Below are 17,631 nucleotides of genomic sequence, written 5' to 3' on the forward strand. Positions count from 1 at the left end.
TTTTAGATAGGAAAACGCAACATCTTAGCTAACAAAATTTCCGAGAGAACAAGATGAAACTTATTTATGACCTTGTTTTTATTATAGGAACATTTCTCTAGATTTAAACGTACTGGAGTTACAGCTGCTGGTGATGGCAGAGTAGCTTGGTTGGATAAACTAACCCCCCTAAGATAACGATGATGAAACCCCACTGTTTCTAGGCCCTGGAGAGCAATAGCAAGCCACCCGGAACCGCACAGGAGCTAACCCTTGAAAGGGGGATTGGAGCGGCTTCTGACTTTGTGGCCTTTTGCCTGAGAGCACTCTTTGATTTATACGTAAGTTGGGTTTCAGGAAATCATGGATTCATAAGCTGGAGGTGTCAAAGGACAGAGTTTAGGGCTGGAGGACCAGTCAGAAATTTAGGGGATGAAATCCTGGAGGGGAGAGAGTCACAGGGGAGGTGAGCCCCCAAATATGTCCCTGTAATTGGCTGACAGTTAAATTATACACATAAAGAGAAGACGCCAAGGGGCCCAGTGAAAAATTAGCAACTGAAAGCTGACAAACTAAATAGAAATGCCAACTGCTGTCCATTATACGGAGGACAAGACTCCGAGTTTGAGGTTTTTCAGGTCAACTATACTGAAACAAAAATCACTATCTAGAGACTATACAATAGTCTTCTTTATATTCTTGTTTATCCAGAATTTATAGATACATGAAAAAGTAGAAAAATGTGACCTGTAGCTCAGAATAGAACTGTCAATAGAAACCAACACTGAGATGGCTATGACGTTGCAACTATTTAAGTTAGGTGTATAAATACATTGTGTGTTCATAGGAAAGTTCCCATAATCAATGAACAGCTAGGGAAATGTCAGCACATAATTAAAAATTATAATAGTGAACCAAATGGGAATTCTAGAACTGCAAAGTAAAAATAACTGTAATGGAAAATCTTTTGAATGGGCTTACAATAAAGCTGGATCCAGCAGAAGACAGAGTCGGTGAACTTGAAGATATATCAGCAGAACATATTTAAGCTTAAATATTTAAAGATTTGACAGTCCCACTTGCAAAGAGGTGGTTGTACTGGTTGCCTGCTACTCCCAGCCCCTGAGTTGGAGCGTGTGTCTGTCGTGCAGTGCTGCCGCATCCAGTGCTATCCTGGGTTACCCAAGTTTACACATCCTTAGAAGGGGGCAGACGATCAAATCCAGACAGAAAGGGAGGGCAGGTGGATCTCCAGTTCATCCTGACTCTTACATATATTTATACCTGAAGTGTAAAACCTATGACTTGGCTATATGAGCTACAGGGTGTTATTTCTTTAGGAAAATAGTTTCTTTAGCCCAGTTGGCCCTTGGATGCTTTGCTTCTGTAGCCAGGATCCATCGGAACACTTGTCAGATTGCCTTATGACAGCAGCTGACAGTGTCATGGGGAAGAGGAATCAGAGACAGGTCTGGGCTTTGCTCTTCCACTTCATACTTGCATAATCTTGGCTAAAACATTCACTTTTCTGAGACTGAGCTTTCTTATCTATGTAATGACATGATAATACATTATTTCTAAGCCATAAAACCCTTTTTAAAATATAAGCTATTCTTTTCATTAGCTAAATGACTCAGATATTTTCAGGTATATGTAGAGCCCCAACCAGTGGATTCTGCTTTCAGGTTCTAAGTCCTAGAACAGACCTGAAATTTGAAGCCAAATATTAAATGAGAGAAAACATAATATATTTTTAAAAATATTTTATTTATTATTGTATTTTTAATTTTTTTTTATATTTTGGTGGAGGGGGAGGTAATTAGGTTTATTTTTAGAAGAAGCAGTAGGGATTGAAACCAAGACCTCGGGCATGCTAAACATGCACTCTACCACTTGAGCTATCCAAATAATGTATTTTTAACAAAATATTTCAGACCTTTATAGAATTTTATCATTTTTGAAGTGCTTAAAAACAACTTTTTGAGAGAATATTCCAAGTTAATACCATAAAAGATGTTGAGTAAATGCATTTTGAACAAAAATGAATGACATCTCAAGCTTTTGTGTGGTTTGGAATAATATAATTATTGTAAATTTTATATGGAACAAAATCAATACAAATAAGAAAGCTAAAAGATGGCAGTATTTTCCTAAAATGCAGTTATGGTGGATTAATACAATTGAGTTAACTAATAATTATGTTTATGTTCTCCAGTGTGTAAATAATACTAAATTGATGTATCACACAACTAATCCATTAAAGACTTGTAAGTAGACTTTTACATAATTACCGAGATTGATGAGGGTAAGAAGGGAAAACTGATGGCAAAAAGTGGCATCAAACATGATTATTATTCTAAAATTAAGCAATGTTATGCCATGAAATGAAAAAGGCCTTTGCCAGCTGGTTGTTAATCGCCTAGAAATGCTTTCATGCAATAATTGAAATGCAGAAGCCAGTCATTCCCATTTTATTGGGTGGAGGAAGCCATAATGTTGATTTTTATAGGGATATTCAGAGTTACTGCTGTTATCCATAACTCTTTTTGACCTTTTCAAATGTAACCAACTAATGTGAATTGTTTTCAGTTTTACTGATTTACGGTATAATCAGAGCAATTATAATAGGGCAAGTCCTATTTGACAAGTCATTCAAGCAATTTTAGCCTGGCACACTTGAATTACAGCTTTCAGAATGCACTCCTGGGTCCTTACAGTGTCTATCAACAAACCTTATGTACAACCAATTTTACAAACATAGCAGGAATTGTGGGTGCTATCTTTCTTTAAGGCTGCCACTTTGGAAGTCTGGGCATCAATGCCAATACCTGCCCCCAATATTTTGTGACTTTTCTTTAAAAATTATTGCAATAGAATTTGTTTTAAATATATCCTCAGTGGTAGAAAATCTGTTCTTTGTGGATAATTAGAATATTTAAAAACAGAAACAGTTGTTTTGTAGCCAAGATGGTGGAATGAATATACAATTCATACATTAATGAATGTATATATAATAATAGATATATGTGCACATTTCTATTTATCTGTCTATCCTATCTGGGTAATAGTGAAAAAAATCCCCAACTTTTTTTGGGGGGAGTGGGTGGGGGAGATAAGTAGGTTAATTTATTTACTTATTCTTAGAGGAGGTACTGGGGATTGAACCCAGGACCTCATGCATGCTAAGCATGCACTCTACCATTTGAGCTATACCCTCCCCCAAATCCCCAACTTTTAAATAAACTGTTTAATATTCTCAGTGGCACACAATCTGCTTTTGTGGCAATTTCAAAAAAAGTATCTGAAAGATCTTTTGAACAAAAGATCATCACTAAAATAGTCTTGAAGAAAGATACTTTTGTGAAGTATAAAGAATTATTTAATAGGAAATTTATGGCATGCTTGTTAAGAGATCGCTTAACTATTTTGTAGCTGCATATTAACTAAAACAAGCTTTGGATAATTGTGAAAATGGTTTATGTTTTGTTTAATTTTAACTTTTTATTTTGAAGTAATTTTTGACTATATGAAGTTGCAAAAAGAGAACTGAAAGTCCTTGCACAAAAGTTAATGGTTTATTTATTTAAGCAAAGTACAATTATCGAGACTAGGAGATTAACACTGATGCAATACCATTCACTAATCTACAGATTTTATTCAATTTCCAATTGTCCCAACTGTCCAATCCAGGATACCATATTACATTTAGTGGTCATGTCTCCTAAGTCTCCTCCAGTCTAAGACAATTACTCAGTTCTAGAATAGATAGAATTAAGTTGTATTAGCTTTTGTCTCATGTGGTTTGATACTCTGTTGTTAGGCACATACATGTTAAGAATTTTTATAGCTTCTGTTTTTAAATATCAGCTTGTTTTTCCTTGTTACGGTAAAATCTCTTCACCTCCTCCCAGTACTAATCCCAAGCCTAGAAAATTAACTCCAAGAATAAAAGTGTTGCTGTTCTCTGCTCATCGTTCTCTTCAATGACTTTAATAAAAATTATGGTTTAAAAAATTATTGATGTTTTTGGTTGTTATAGCAGGAGCAAGGATACTTGACAATTATCTGTATCCTAACTGGAATTGAAGCATTGATTCTCTTAATCTGAGGATTAAAGTGATGCTTTTGCTGCTTCCTCTATGCATTGTTTCTATAGTTAGGAAAGTGCTAACACTGGTGAGGTCTTACTAACACTGAGCTCTAACAGAGACAGCATACTGTGACACATTTGGCAAAATACTTTTGTGAAGGTGTTATTTTAGGCAGGAGAGTGGTTTTAATATATTGAACTGTCCTTAAATCTAATTATATTAAACGTTAGTAAATCAGGTAGATATCATTTCATTGTTTGCATTAAAGACCCTATTGTAAAGATGGTAATAAATAAATTATAAACTCCTGCTGTCTGGATTTCTGTCTGTGCTTAAGAGCACTGTCAAGAATGTTAAATCAATTACAAGTAACTATCATTGGTGGTAATAGATGGACACATGAGAATATGAAGAACTGATAAACAAATTTCATTTGAAGCTTTGGTACAATGACAGATGATATTAGGCAATTTTTAGGAAAATTTTTAAACTTTTTTTTACATTTTTAAACAACAAATATTTAATAAATATTCATTGATTGATGACTACTTACAATACACCATAGCAAGAATTATAACTGGTAAACACAGTAAAATTTATATGCCTGTGTATACTTGGAAGCTAAACTTAAACTGAAAACGCCTGGTTCTGGAGATAATAGATGGGATGGAATCTCAGAAGTGACCTTGTGTCTTTCCCTTGCTCTTTGAAGTTTACCTTTTTTTCTTTTCAGTGAATGTTTAAGAAAAGGTAAATGTCATCAAAAATAGATCAGAACATTTCTGTTCCATTTATGAAGTGTCTATTTTTAAAAAGATTATTTTTATGGGTGTATTAAAAGGGAACTGGAAATCTGTTATTACAAATGCCTGACACTTGCAGTGACTCCTGTGTTCTCTGAGGGGAAAATACAAGGAAGGTCTAACAAACATCAGTGGAAAGAAAAATTAAGTGACTTTTGGAAGTGGTTTAGAAAGTAGAAAATACTCATATGCATTTATTTTGGGAGAGTTTAAGGTCATTGCTTTTTGAATGCTGTAAGCGAAGATCTGACTATTTTTAGAAGTCGGTGACCCACCTCCTTGGATATGCAGATTGATTTGACTTCTTGACTTCTAAGCCTGAGCAATTAGTAACCTCAGGAAGGACATCAGAGTGATTCCTTCACGCAGAAGGAGGAACTCTCTTGTTTAAAGCTGCAGTTGTAACTTGCTTCTTATTATTCAGATGTCATTCTCTTATTATCGAAATAATGGTTGATAAAATAACTATTCCAACAGGCATTCGTTACTTACTAAGAATGTTCCAGACATTGTTTGAGTTGCTGGAGATACAATAATAATGAGAACAGTGGCCCAACATTTCATCACCCAAGTAAGACCCCTTTGAAAGTGGTGCTGTAAGTAGTTTATACCTGAATAATACATGTAAACTGTGACTATGGGCATTTGTATAAAAAGGCACAGTCTCTTTAAAGGTTGTTGACATAAAAGAGGAAGAAAATAGTGAGTGTTTACAATAATATGTGATAACCAAACTGAACACTTGTGGCTGGGGTGCAGGAGGAGGAGAGCTGATTATGGAAATTAGCCGCTGGGTTAACCCCGTTACCAATAATCCTTGTCCCCTCGTGACTGCCCTGGGGGAGTCCCCATTTCTCACTGAACTACTGATGACCCTGTGCAACAAAGAACACTTTGTAAAAGGACTTGCAGCATCCTGCTTGCTCTCTTGTAATACTTGTTCTTGGGGCCGGAGCAGTCACTGAAGGAGTTAGATCACTCTGGGGGCAGGCTGGAGACATCATGTGGAGGCTCCATGCAGAGCCCTTGACACCATGTGAAGAGAGATTCTTACGAAGCCCCGGGTTTTTCTAGCCTCTAGCCGTTTGAAGTCAGCCCTCCGGTACTGGTACCGCCTGCTCCTGAGACAAGTCCTCCTCATTGAGCGCTACCCAAATTGCAGATTTGCAAGGTTAAAAAAAATTGCTTCTGGTTTAAGTCTCTGTGTTTGGAGGCGTTTGCTCTGTAACAGCAGATAACTGGAACAGAATTTGGGGTGCTGCCATAAACGTGGAGTGCTGCTGTAGCCCAGAGCTAACGTGTGTGGCGTTGGCTTCAGGACCAGTGATGGAAAAATCTGGAAGAGCCTCAAGGTGATTATTAAATAGAGAAAGTGTAAGGGCCTTGAGGAGAAGGCGAAAATCTGAAGGACAATGACAGAACTGATTTTAGGCCGGAGAAAAATTAGGTACTGGCCAAACGGTGACAGTCCTGCTTGCAGTAACACGAGCAATAGAAAATATTATTTAATCTTAAGTTTTTTGCTGAAGAGGTTTCCAGGTACAATGTCAAAATTGCCAACTGGCTGTGATAAACATGAGGAGAGCCAGATGGACTAAAAATGAAATGTTTAGTTTTCAGAACTTAGAGGAAATAGGTCCCAGAACAGTTTTTCCAGCCAGCAATATCCTCCCAAAGAGAAGCTGACTGCAGGGCAGAGATCGAAGTGCGAGGCGTGGCCGTCATAGTTAGTTGTTCAGCACATACGTGATTGTTGAAGTTAAACCTTTCTGTTGTTTTGTTTTGCCTCTCATCATGTATCTGAAAGCAGAAGGTAGATGTTTCAGTTGAAACAGAGAGGGGGCAATTTCACTCACCTTTTGCTTTTTGTTCTATTCTCGCCTCTGGTGACGCCCTCCCACATTAGAGTTGGATGCTTTACTCAGGTCACCAGTTCAAGTGCTCATCTCCACCCTCCAGACACACCCAGCGCTAACGCTTCACCAGCCATGTGAGCATCCCTTTGCCCAAGTTGACACATGAACTTAACCACCACAATCACGCTTATTCAGTTCTAAGACTTATTGTAAAAATGCATTATTGTTTTAATTACAGTCTCTTGAATGAAAGGGGAGAAAATGGCATTAAATGCACACGTTTCAAAAACACCAGTGTGTGGAAAATAGGCCTTACAGTTGACTCACACAGCAATCCTAGTAAGCCTTCATGCGAAATGAATTAAGGCATTACCTTTGCAGGTAGTGATGAAGGCGCAGGGTTCGAAAGATGCTTCGGGAGACAGCATACTTAAGATTTGGGTGCTAGTAAAGTGTTAAGAGTAAGGGCGGAAGGTTAGGAACAGCTGTTTCCAAAGTTTCTATCAGGGGCAACTGTGCAGATGGTGATACTGTTAATCCAGTTGGAAGATGCATGAAGAGAGGTGATTTGGAAGGAAGTGAGACCACTTTGGGACCCTTTCAGCTTGAGGTGCCTGGATAACCCCTGGGTAGTTATATGCAGTTGCATATAAAAAGAATGATCTGAAATGCAGGACAAAATCGGAAAGGCTGTATGCAATGTCAGTAGTTACTGTGTTAGAGATGATGGCTACCAAAATAGTGGTTTTGTTTTATGCATATTAATACTATATAGGAATGTTTTATAAATCTATGTCACAGTTCATTGATTCCAAGATGCTCACATCTGAGCATTTCTGAAGTCAGGATGTATCTAATAGCCTCTGTCAGCCAGGGGCAGTGATGGCAAGGTTATCAGACTCAGTGCATGCACATATTTGGTCATTGGGCATTCGTATTGTCATCACTGAAGTGACAAAAATTGGATTTTGTGTACTGTTGAGTTTGACATTTAAAATTTTTTCCCAAAATCGTCCTATGATTTGAAAACATGAAAATAGAACAGGAGTGTGTAAGGTTGTCACTGAATGACAATGTTTTACATATTAATGGTACCTACAATAAGAGTGAGTCTTAAGTTGACAGGATCTTCTGTTGTTGAAACACAGTATAATTTTTCCAGTTAATATGGAAAATCCAGACATTATTTTCATTAACATGTCAGATAAAACTTAAGTGAAATTTCAAAGTTCGATTTTATCAAAAGGGCTGTGCAGCTATTCTGTATGTTGACAAACCTGTCACTCCTGACTGTGCTGCCCCTTTCAGCATAGACAGGGATGGGGGATGTTCACTCTGGAATTATTTTATTTGCTGCCGTGCAGAGAGTAACCAGTGCAACGTTTGAGAGTTCTAGTCAAGCCATGTGCTTTATGTCAGTACATTCTAGGATGTCTAGAAGTGGCAACAGAGCATGTTCAAGTCAAATTCCACGTTGTACATTCTGCACGTGGATAAAATAACAGGGGAAAAAATCATGTAAAAATGTCAAGAACGTTGTCCTGGTTTTCTCTAATTTTTATAAGAATTCTGCAGGGTTTTTTGGTGAGGTGAAGTTCTATGCCATCTATGCAGTGCTGTCCTCAGTCTGTTGTGTAGTAAGTACCCCTGTTTTACCACTGACTGCAATCAAGAAGAGAGCAAACATACCACGTTTCTTTTAACTGCTTACGAGAGGAAAGAACATTTGACGCGGAGAGCCGCAGCTTTCAGAGCTGGAACCCCAGAGGTCATCTAGCCCCGTCCTTGCTGTTACAGAAGAGTCAGTCGCCATCCAGAGGCTGTTTTGCCTGGAGACTCAGAGCTATTTGACGGGAAAGTCAAGTCTAGAGGCGGATGCTTGCTTGCAACTCATTCTAGCATACTCTCTGTTAGAACCCACTGCCGTGGACTTCCAGAAGAGTTAAGAACGTTGCTTCCATGTGTTATGAAGGGCGAGTAAGAGACTTCCTAACCCATAAATTGGCACATAGTTGCTGTGTGTTTGAAGTGCTCGGAAATTTCAGAGACAGAAGTGCCACAGGAAGGCCGAGGACCATGTTACATACATCAGTGCATTCTTCATAAGACGTTAATTAAAATACTAATGATAACTTTCATGTCATTAATTAATTTTAAAAGAAAATAATGTCTCCAGGAGAAGTCTAAATCAAGTATGTCATTAAAGGATACAAAATGATGATCCGTTAGCACGCTCGGTGGCAGTGATTTCACAGTATGCCAGGTGTGTTTCTGTTTCTTGAAATGCTGAGCTAATTCTTTGTGCCGTTCATCCATTGTGATTTTATTATCTCTTGTTATTTCTTTGGCTAAGAATCAGTGTGAAATATGAGAAGAATGTCCGCTACGCTCAAAGGAGACTTTGACGATCAGAAACTTGAAAGAGAAAGGGCAATCTAATAAAATTTTGTTTCAGTAATAAAACAAGATTGTAAATTTGTTTTAATGCCAACAGATCTTTCGGGGTCAGAAGCCAGCATGGCAAAAAGCATTTAATCAGTGTGTGCATAAAGGGAAAACTGTTTATAAATAGCATATGACGCCAAGGAAATTACTTCTCTTAGACAAACACAAAGGTGACTTCACTATAGATATATTTCTAATATGTTTATTTTACTTTATAGATTTCAAGGTTATGTCATGACGATTCATGCTACAAAAATAATGTGGAATGAGTGCTACTCTGTTTTTTAAAAATTAATTCATATATAAAACAACTCCCATCTACATCATGCTTTTAGAACTTTTGGCTATGAACCATGGTGTCCTGATCTTGATTTCTGAATTAGAAGTTTTCAAAACATTGGCAATTTGGTGTCTGTGCTGAGGCATTAACTGTGTGCATAAGCTAAAATTAAATTGTTTTCCATGTTCAGCTCACCAAAAAAACCCAACCCTCTCCAAAAAGGATTCAGCTCATCTCCTGGCCATGGGTCTGATCAATAGAAAGTGTGGAAATGGTGTTAAGCACTGGTCTGAAGCAGAGCCCCAAGGAAGTAACAACGTAACAAGGTCGTTGCCAGCCATTTTCTCTAATCACAAGATGTACTACACCTTTGATCCGTTTCTTAGCTTGGGGACAACTTTTTTCCTTGGACAAATGACAACAGAGTATTTCTCATCAATCATTGTTCTTTTCAACAGAAGACTTGTTTGAATTACAAAGAAGCAGAGGCTTAACTATCACAACCTGAAGAAAGACTTAAACCTAAATGCACTCATCTGTCTCCCCTCCTACCCCCACCGCATCACACCTTTGGAATTACAGGAGTACTTTGTGATTCTTCTGCATTCTTAAAAATAGTCAAGAGACAAACTTTGTACAAAAGTTACCATGGGCAAGGCACGTAACTTGGTGTCCTTTCTCCCCATCTGCCCTATAGCGTCACTCCATGTTTGACTGGGAGCCCCCCCCCACAAGGGACTTGCAACTGATTATATCCAAAGGAGAGTGAGAAGTGAAAGAATAGCAGAGGGTCAAGGAGATGGAGCAGAGAGAGCAGTGGATCAGCAAGGTCTGTACTTAGAAGTAGGGCTTGGGAAGGGAAGGAGTGAGGATTGAATTATGTTGGAAAGCAGATTGACGCTAGGATGTCATAGACAAATTTGACACACCTTTGAAAAGCTTAGCAGGGCAGTACATAAAGTCCTTCCTGGAAAAGTTCTGAAAATATATCCAACATAGAACTCATCTGTGGCATTTTGGCCTAATCTAAGGGCTGGTTTCTTCTCTAAGCAATGGTTTCTTATCTATGGTTACTTTGGCCTTAAGAGATGCAGCCATTTAGAGTCAAAATGCTTTTAAGGGAATTGTAGATCAGACCTTCCTTGGTGGGTTTTAAGTGAGGATGCCAGCTGTTTCCACTAGGGTACTTTAGCTACTGTTGCTTTTATTAAAATCCATATCCAGAAAGGACTGACTGCTTCTGCAATCACTGGGGGTAATCCTGCTGGCGAGGAAATCACCCTTGCTTTATTGTTCCTGATTACTTGCTTTCTGAATGGATAGCTTTCACATGGTTTCATTTGAGACTTGCAGAAAATAAAAGATAACAGTTTACATCTTAACCCGGTATATAAACACATGCAGATACACACACATGCACATATATGTATATGTATTTAATTTTAAATATAATATAGGTATAGCACAGGGAACTATATTCAATATCTTGTAATAACCTATAACAAAAAAGAATATGAAAGAGTATATATATAACTGAATGACTATGCCGTACACCAGAAACTAATGTGTTATAAATCAACTATACTTCAATAAAAAATTACAGTAAATGGTTACTCTTACTTTGTGCAACACACCTACATATTTCCTATTCTATTCTACTTCATTAAAAATATTGTGATTTGATTTCAGTATCCTCTAATGTATTGGAGCATACCTGCAGTTGGAAACATTGCCCTAATTTATTCTTTAAATTTGTGACTTTTCTTTGTAGCTCTTACTGGGTTTGAGCCAGGAGTTTTGAGTACAAGTAAAAACAATTTTCCACGGATACAGAAACAAAGAAGGAACATACACAGAAAAAGCCATTTCGGTCAACAAACAGGGAGTCAAACAAGGCATTTAACAAATGCTTGGAATTCTATTCTGAGCCAGGCACTGCTCGGAGCTCAGAATACTGCAGCAAATAAGAGGGAGAAGGTTTGTGCTCTTAGCGAATTTAGTCTTTCAGAGAAAAAGACAATGTAATAAGCAAACTGTCTGTGATGAGTTTTATTATTACAGGAAGTATATTGTCTTATGGGAACAGAGCAGGAAAGCTGCATTTAGTAAAAGAAAGGGAGGCTCCCTGCAGGAAGAAAGGCTGGAATAATAAGTAGCACTTAAATTGTACGTCAGCACCCGTAGGTAGAGAAGAGTGGGTGGGGAGGACAGAGGGTTCTAATGCCCTGAAATGAGATTCTGATTTCAAAGACTGATGGGGAGTGGGGAGAGAATATGCTTTAAAAACTTCCCGCTGTTGCAGAGAGAAGGTCTCCTCTAGGCCAGGAGTGCTCAGCTGGTTGTGGAGGGACAGTGGAGCCATAGGAGAAGAGCTGAGGGAAGAAACGTTGCAAAGAAGGGACTGCACCACAGGGGTGAGGGAGGGAAAAGGTTAAAGCCAGCAAGGACTAGAAAACACTCACTGAATTTAAGTATGTGCAGGTCTTGGCTGACGTTTGAAAGTACAATTTAAGTGTGTCACAGTAAGAAAAAGCTGATGGGGGTGGGAGGTTGGTGGGTAAGTTTGAAGAGAGATTGAAAGTAGGGAAATGGTAACTTATTTCATAATTTGTTGTGATGGGAATGAGGGATTTAAGCCATTTGCTGGAGATGAAAGGGAGAATCAAGGGAACATTTATAAGAAAGATAGTATGGAAAACTGCAATGATATTCAAAAAAAGGTAAAATAATACATCGAATGCCCATGTCATCATCATTCAGTTAAACAATGATCAGTTTTCTGGTATTGTTTCATTTGTATTCAAGTTCTGCCCTTTGTATTATTTTAAAGTAAATCCTAAACATCGTGGAATCTCATTAACAGATATTTTAGCCTATATCACTAAAAAGTAGTCTTCTTTCTAAACTAATTGCAATATAATTATTCTGCCTAAAAATTAACAATAATTGCTTAGTATTGCTAAATTTCCAGTCAGTGTTCAAATGGTTGCAACTGTCTTTTAGTTATTTTTTGCCATTTATTTATTCAATTCAGGATTGAAATAAAGCCTTTTCATTGCAGTGACTATTGTGGGATAACAGGACGTATGTAGGTGGGTTTCTGGCCCCTGCTCCTAGCGCAGAACTCCTAAACCCCTTCTAGTTTCCTAAAGCACTGGCAGCATCCTTTGTTCTATTGAAGTGACTCTGGATGTCTCCTGGGTGGGGGCTGGTCACCAGAAAGGCCAAGCCATGATTAGAAGCTTGGCATTTTCAGCCCCACCACCCCCACATCCTCCAGAGAGAGCAGAGGGGCTGGAAATGGAGTTAATAACTGATCATGCCTACATGAGAGAGTCTCCATAAAATGCCAATAGGAGGGTGTTCGGAGAGCTTCCAGGTTGGTAAACAGGTGTGGATGCAGGCAGAGTGCATGCCTGGAGAGGCCACGGAGGCTTCAATACCCCTTCCCATGTATTTTGCCCTGTGTATCTCCTCATCTGTCTGCTCACCTGTATCACTTACCATATCCTTTAATAAACTGGTAAATGTATTTCCCTGAGTTCTATGAGCTGCTCTGGCACATTAATCAAAGCCAAGGAGGAGGTCGTTGGAACCTCCAATCTCTAGCCGGTTGGTCAGGGGCACAGGTGACAACCTGGCTTTGGGACCGGTGTCTGAAGTGTGCGTATGAAGTACAGTGGACACTGAGCCCCTTAACTTGTGATATCAGGCAGTATCTCTGGGTAGATAGTGTCAGAATTGAGTTAAATTGTAAGAGCTGGTGTTAAGGAGAATTGTTGGTGTGGGGATTCCTCCATGTGGAATTGGGTCCCAGAATCAGTTACCTTTTCTCATGTCTCTTTTAAACTATAGTTTCTCCTCCCTTACCCCTTCTTTTGTTGTCGTTACTGGTTTGTTCAAGAAAGTGGACCATTCGTTTTGCAGAATTTTTCCTGGTTTGGGTGTTGCTGGTTGCTGGATTGTGCTATGTAACATGTTCTTCTATCCTCTGCATTTTTTGTATGTTGGTACTTAGATTTGGAATCTTGATCACATTGCAGTTCAGTTTTGTTTGAAGACCAACTCATAAGTAGTGGCTTGTCCTTTCATCTGGAGGCAATGTCTGGTTGTTCCTTTTATTGTGAAATTAGCAAACATTGAACATCATTGCCCAGATCTGTTAATGCACTAAGTGCATACTCCCTTTTCATTCATTAGTTGCAATAAGCCTATAAAGAGAGACTTTCCCTCATTAACAATTTGGTTACTCTTAGGTACAGTTTGTATATAAAAGAGAAGTGTTTGAATTGTTTCCTTTAAGGATCAGTTTCAAAATTATGAGTTAATTTCCTGGTGTCCTTCAGAGGTGACCAGAACATCTTAATTTTTTGTTTTTATTTTTCAGAAATGATCATTATGAACATGGATTCAAAATTTCTTGAACATTTTCTGCTTCTTGGAGCTCTTATTCTTACTGATGCCATGTTAAACTGTACCATGTTTGGACCATGGGAACCTCTTAAAGTTACGGAGTTGTTTTGACAAGCCCTCTGTAGTTTCTGATGATTATTTTTTGTTTTCAGACGTGCAAAATGTGACACTTAATTTTTACATCTTCCACCCCAGACCTAGGATGATTTTGTTTAAGATTTATAATTAAATACTAGTCAAAACAACAACAACAGCCTAAAGAGGGATAAGTTGAAGACGTGAGAGAGCAAGGAGAGGCAACGCATAGAAAGCGTTTTCTGAGAAGGAGGGTGTTTGGAGTTTGGGAGGACGGCTTAACTATAGATGGGGGAGGGGAAGGATGTGTGGAAGCTGGTTTAAAGTTATAGGTATGGCAGTGGGAAGCTGAGGAGTTCCAGTCCACTAATTACTCTCTTCTCTCTAGAGCAGCTGGTAAAGTCACCTGTTGAATATGAGGGCACAGTGAGGGTGGGGTGTGTTGAAAGGAAAAGGAGGCGTCTAGTCCACGTTAATGCATGTTCTTCTAGAATCCTATAAAGACTGAAGGTTTTCCACTTGCTAATGATTTGGGTTACTTTTTCATGATCCTTTATCTTTTCTTTTAATTAAATGTTTGTGACATTTGTCTGGAATCACACATGATATTCCAGGCATGTTACAACCACTGATTCTATGCCCAAGTGTCCACGTTGCTATTTAATTTAAACATAGTCAGAAATATTTGTATGTAATCAAATAAAGCTTTACACAAATGCACAATTAGCAGCAGGTCATATCTGCTGTTACATTGTTGTTACTAGTGGTATTTTTTTTCTTTTTTTTTTACTTAATTAACTACCGGTACTCCCCATCTCTTCCTCCCCCTCTCCACCAAGATCACCCCTTAACCCTGTCACGTAGGTTAACAACCTAGTGTATCTTCTTACATATTTTCTCCATGTTTATATGATTATATATAAACATATACACACACAAGTCTGTCTATCTGTCTATGTATCATCCACAGTCAGACTTGTTATTGTCCAGAGTGGGATGATCATGAATGTTTTTCTTCATGCACTTTTTTTTTTCCCTCAAAAAATCATGGAAATGCTTCAATTGGTAAAATTTCAGTTTTTTTTAATGATGGATTACATATTATTCCGAAATGTGAATATAATATAATTTAGCCAAGCATTTTCCTATTAATTGATGTTAAATTTTCCCCCCAGTGGTTTGCCTCTGTGAACAATACTGCAGTTAATATTCTTAGAGTTATAGCCTTATGTCTAAATGCCTTTGATTTTATGAGGTAGGTTCCCAGGAATGTTATTTCTAAGGTCAAGGATGTATTCATTTTAGGTTTTAAAAGATGCTGCCTGACTGCTTTCTGAAAAGAATATAAAACTTGACCCTTCCACCACCACGGAAAAGCATATCCTTTTGCAGGCATTCTCGCTACAGGAGGCCTCTCTGTCTTCAGAAAATGTTTGTGGGTCTAATAAATAGAAAATGCTATTTTATTGTTAATCTAATTCACATTTTGCTGAGAACGGAAAGTTGAATATCCTTTTATGTTATTTTGCTCTTTCAATTCGCTCATCTACAAATCACCCAACTAATATCCTTTGCCCATTTATTCATGTGAGCTTTTTATCTTGTAAATGTGTACGGATTCTTTGTGGGAGGGGGGTGTGTGTGTGTTTGCAACTATATAATAGACATTTCCTGAATGTTTTGTTTGTTTATTAATTCTACGTTTTTTTGTAAATTAAAATATATGTAAGTATTTTTATTTTATTATGTATAATTTTCCAGTTTAAGCATGTCTGCCTCACTCCTTGATGGATAGCCCTTTCTTTAAACAGACTTTTATTTTATTTTAATTTACATTTCGTTCTTCAGTGCACTTTAAAGTTTCTCGTTTTGTTTTTGTTTTTGTTTTCTAATGTGACAGACTGTGTAGGTTGGCTTATTCTGCAACAGTGTCCCAAATCCTGCCCTCTTGGCATTTTTCTGTTTTCAAGACTAGAAGCTAGGAGTTCATATCTCAGGCTCCTTTGCAGTTTGGGGGCCATTTGACCTTGGTTGGGCCATAACCACAAATCCCTGGGGAAGACATTCTTTTCTGAGTAAAAACGAAAGCCTGTTAAAAACGAATAAAAAACCCCATTTTCGAAACCCTTTCTCCCTCTTTCTCATCTGTAATGTCTTTGGTTTCTGCCGCCATCTTGCAGTGGTGAGAGTGAAAACCACTCACTGAGGATGGTGGAGCAGAAAGATAGGAAGGAGATGGTGTCCTTGGGCAGCCGCCATGGACCAGATTCCACTCCACTAGGCTTAGGTGAAAACACCACCCTCCATGTGTTTAAGCTGCTGAATCATGAGGTTTTTGATACTTAGAACAGAGAGCAGTCCTGATAGACACAGGGCCAGCAGTATGCTTCCTTCCACGGGTATATGACCCACTGTGCTATGATCTGTCTTTCCCCTTCAGTTAATATGCCATCTTTGTTAGTTATTAAATTACATTACTGTAAATACTGAGATCTAGTTTTGGATTCTCTATTCTGTTACACTGAGTTGCCTTTCTAGTCCTATGTCATTAGCATGTTGATTTGATTACAGTAATTTTATTTACACACACATTCACATGCAGAATACTGTGTATTCCATTGCTTTGGAAATGGCAGTAGTACTTCAGACCGATTCATTCTTCCAGGAACTTTCAAAGATTTCAGCAAACTAGTTTTCAAGGGTTCAGATCAAGGGACAGTGCTCAGAAGAAGTGAGTTGAAGAATGAAATGGAATGAACGCAGCATTGCTCGTGGTCAGGAAGTTTTCATTTTAGTCCGTACCTGTCAAGTTTTTGACTCTACACATGTTCTTTCAATTTCCTGGTCTTTGATTGACTCATTTATAAACCCAGGGTTGACAGTAGATGCTCCCTGGTGTCCCATGGAGCTCTAACAGTCTGTGATGCCTTGAAGCTCCAAACTAGGGCACTTCCCTGTAAATTACATTCTTCCCCCTTACAGCAATGAAAATATCTATAGTTGGAATCCATTATCTTCAAATAAAATGTTACCTGTATACTTCTGTGCAATCCAAAAAAAAAAATCAAAACACACACATGGACTTCCATTCTCCTCTCATTGTGTGGGAGGGCATTTGGTGATCTTCTGGAAAAGAGGATAAATTGAGTTTGATCTGACTCACCTATGGGTGACTTCATACAGGCCTTCACCTTGGAAGGAGAGAAGAGGCAGACAGCTCGAAAAAGCTGTAATTCTGAGAAGCATTATATTAGAGAAAATTCTGGGTTTGTGCTGGGGTGAGAGTAAACTTCATTCAAGATAGAATCTGCACTGCTCTGTAGATGGTCCGTACCACTTGGCCACTGCTGTTTCTTCTTGTCCTTTATGTTTTCTCATGTCCTTCAGCTGTTTTCTTACACATACAATCAGACTATTTTTGGAGCGTACAAGGATGCAAGAGGTTGAATCATACACCCTCCTAATAATCCTTTTCATCCACAGTAAGAGAACAAATACATACAGATAATAATCTTGTGCATTTTATAGTTCCCATTCTAGGATATCTCAGGGTGTTGAGTTTAATATGAAAAATCATTAAAAGTTAAGAGGGGGTACTTTTCCTCCCTCCTTTCCACTAATACCACAAGTTGATTCTGGTTTTCCAGATCGTGTTTCTTCCCCAGGGTTAAGACAAATGGTTTAACCAG

At 38.3% G+C, this 17,631-nt stretch overlaps 1 long non-coding RNA gene across 2 annotated transcripts in view; it reads left to right on the plus strand.

Annotated features, from left to right (window-relative positions):
* The window catches only part of LOC116284705 (uncharacterized), a 299,362-nt gene that overhangs the window by 21,280 nt on the left and 260,451 nt on the right, over positions 1-17,631 (plus strand). The gene's annotated exons all lie outside the window — the stretch shown is intronic.

This window comes from Vicugna pacos, chromosome 20 (assembly GCF_048564905.1).
Source record: "Vicugna pacos chromosome 20, VicPac4, whole genome shotgun sequence".
Taxonomy (NCBI): domain Eukaryota; kingdom Metazoa; phylum Chordata; class Mammalia; order Artiodactyla; family Camelidae; genus Vicugna; species Vicugna pacos.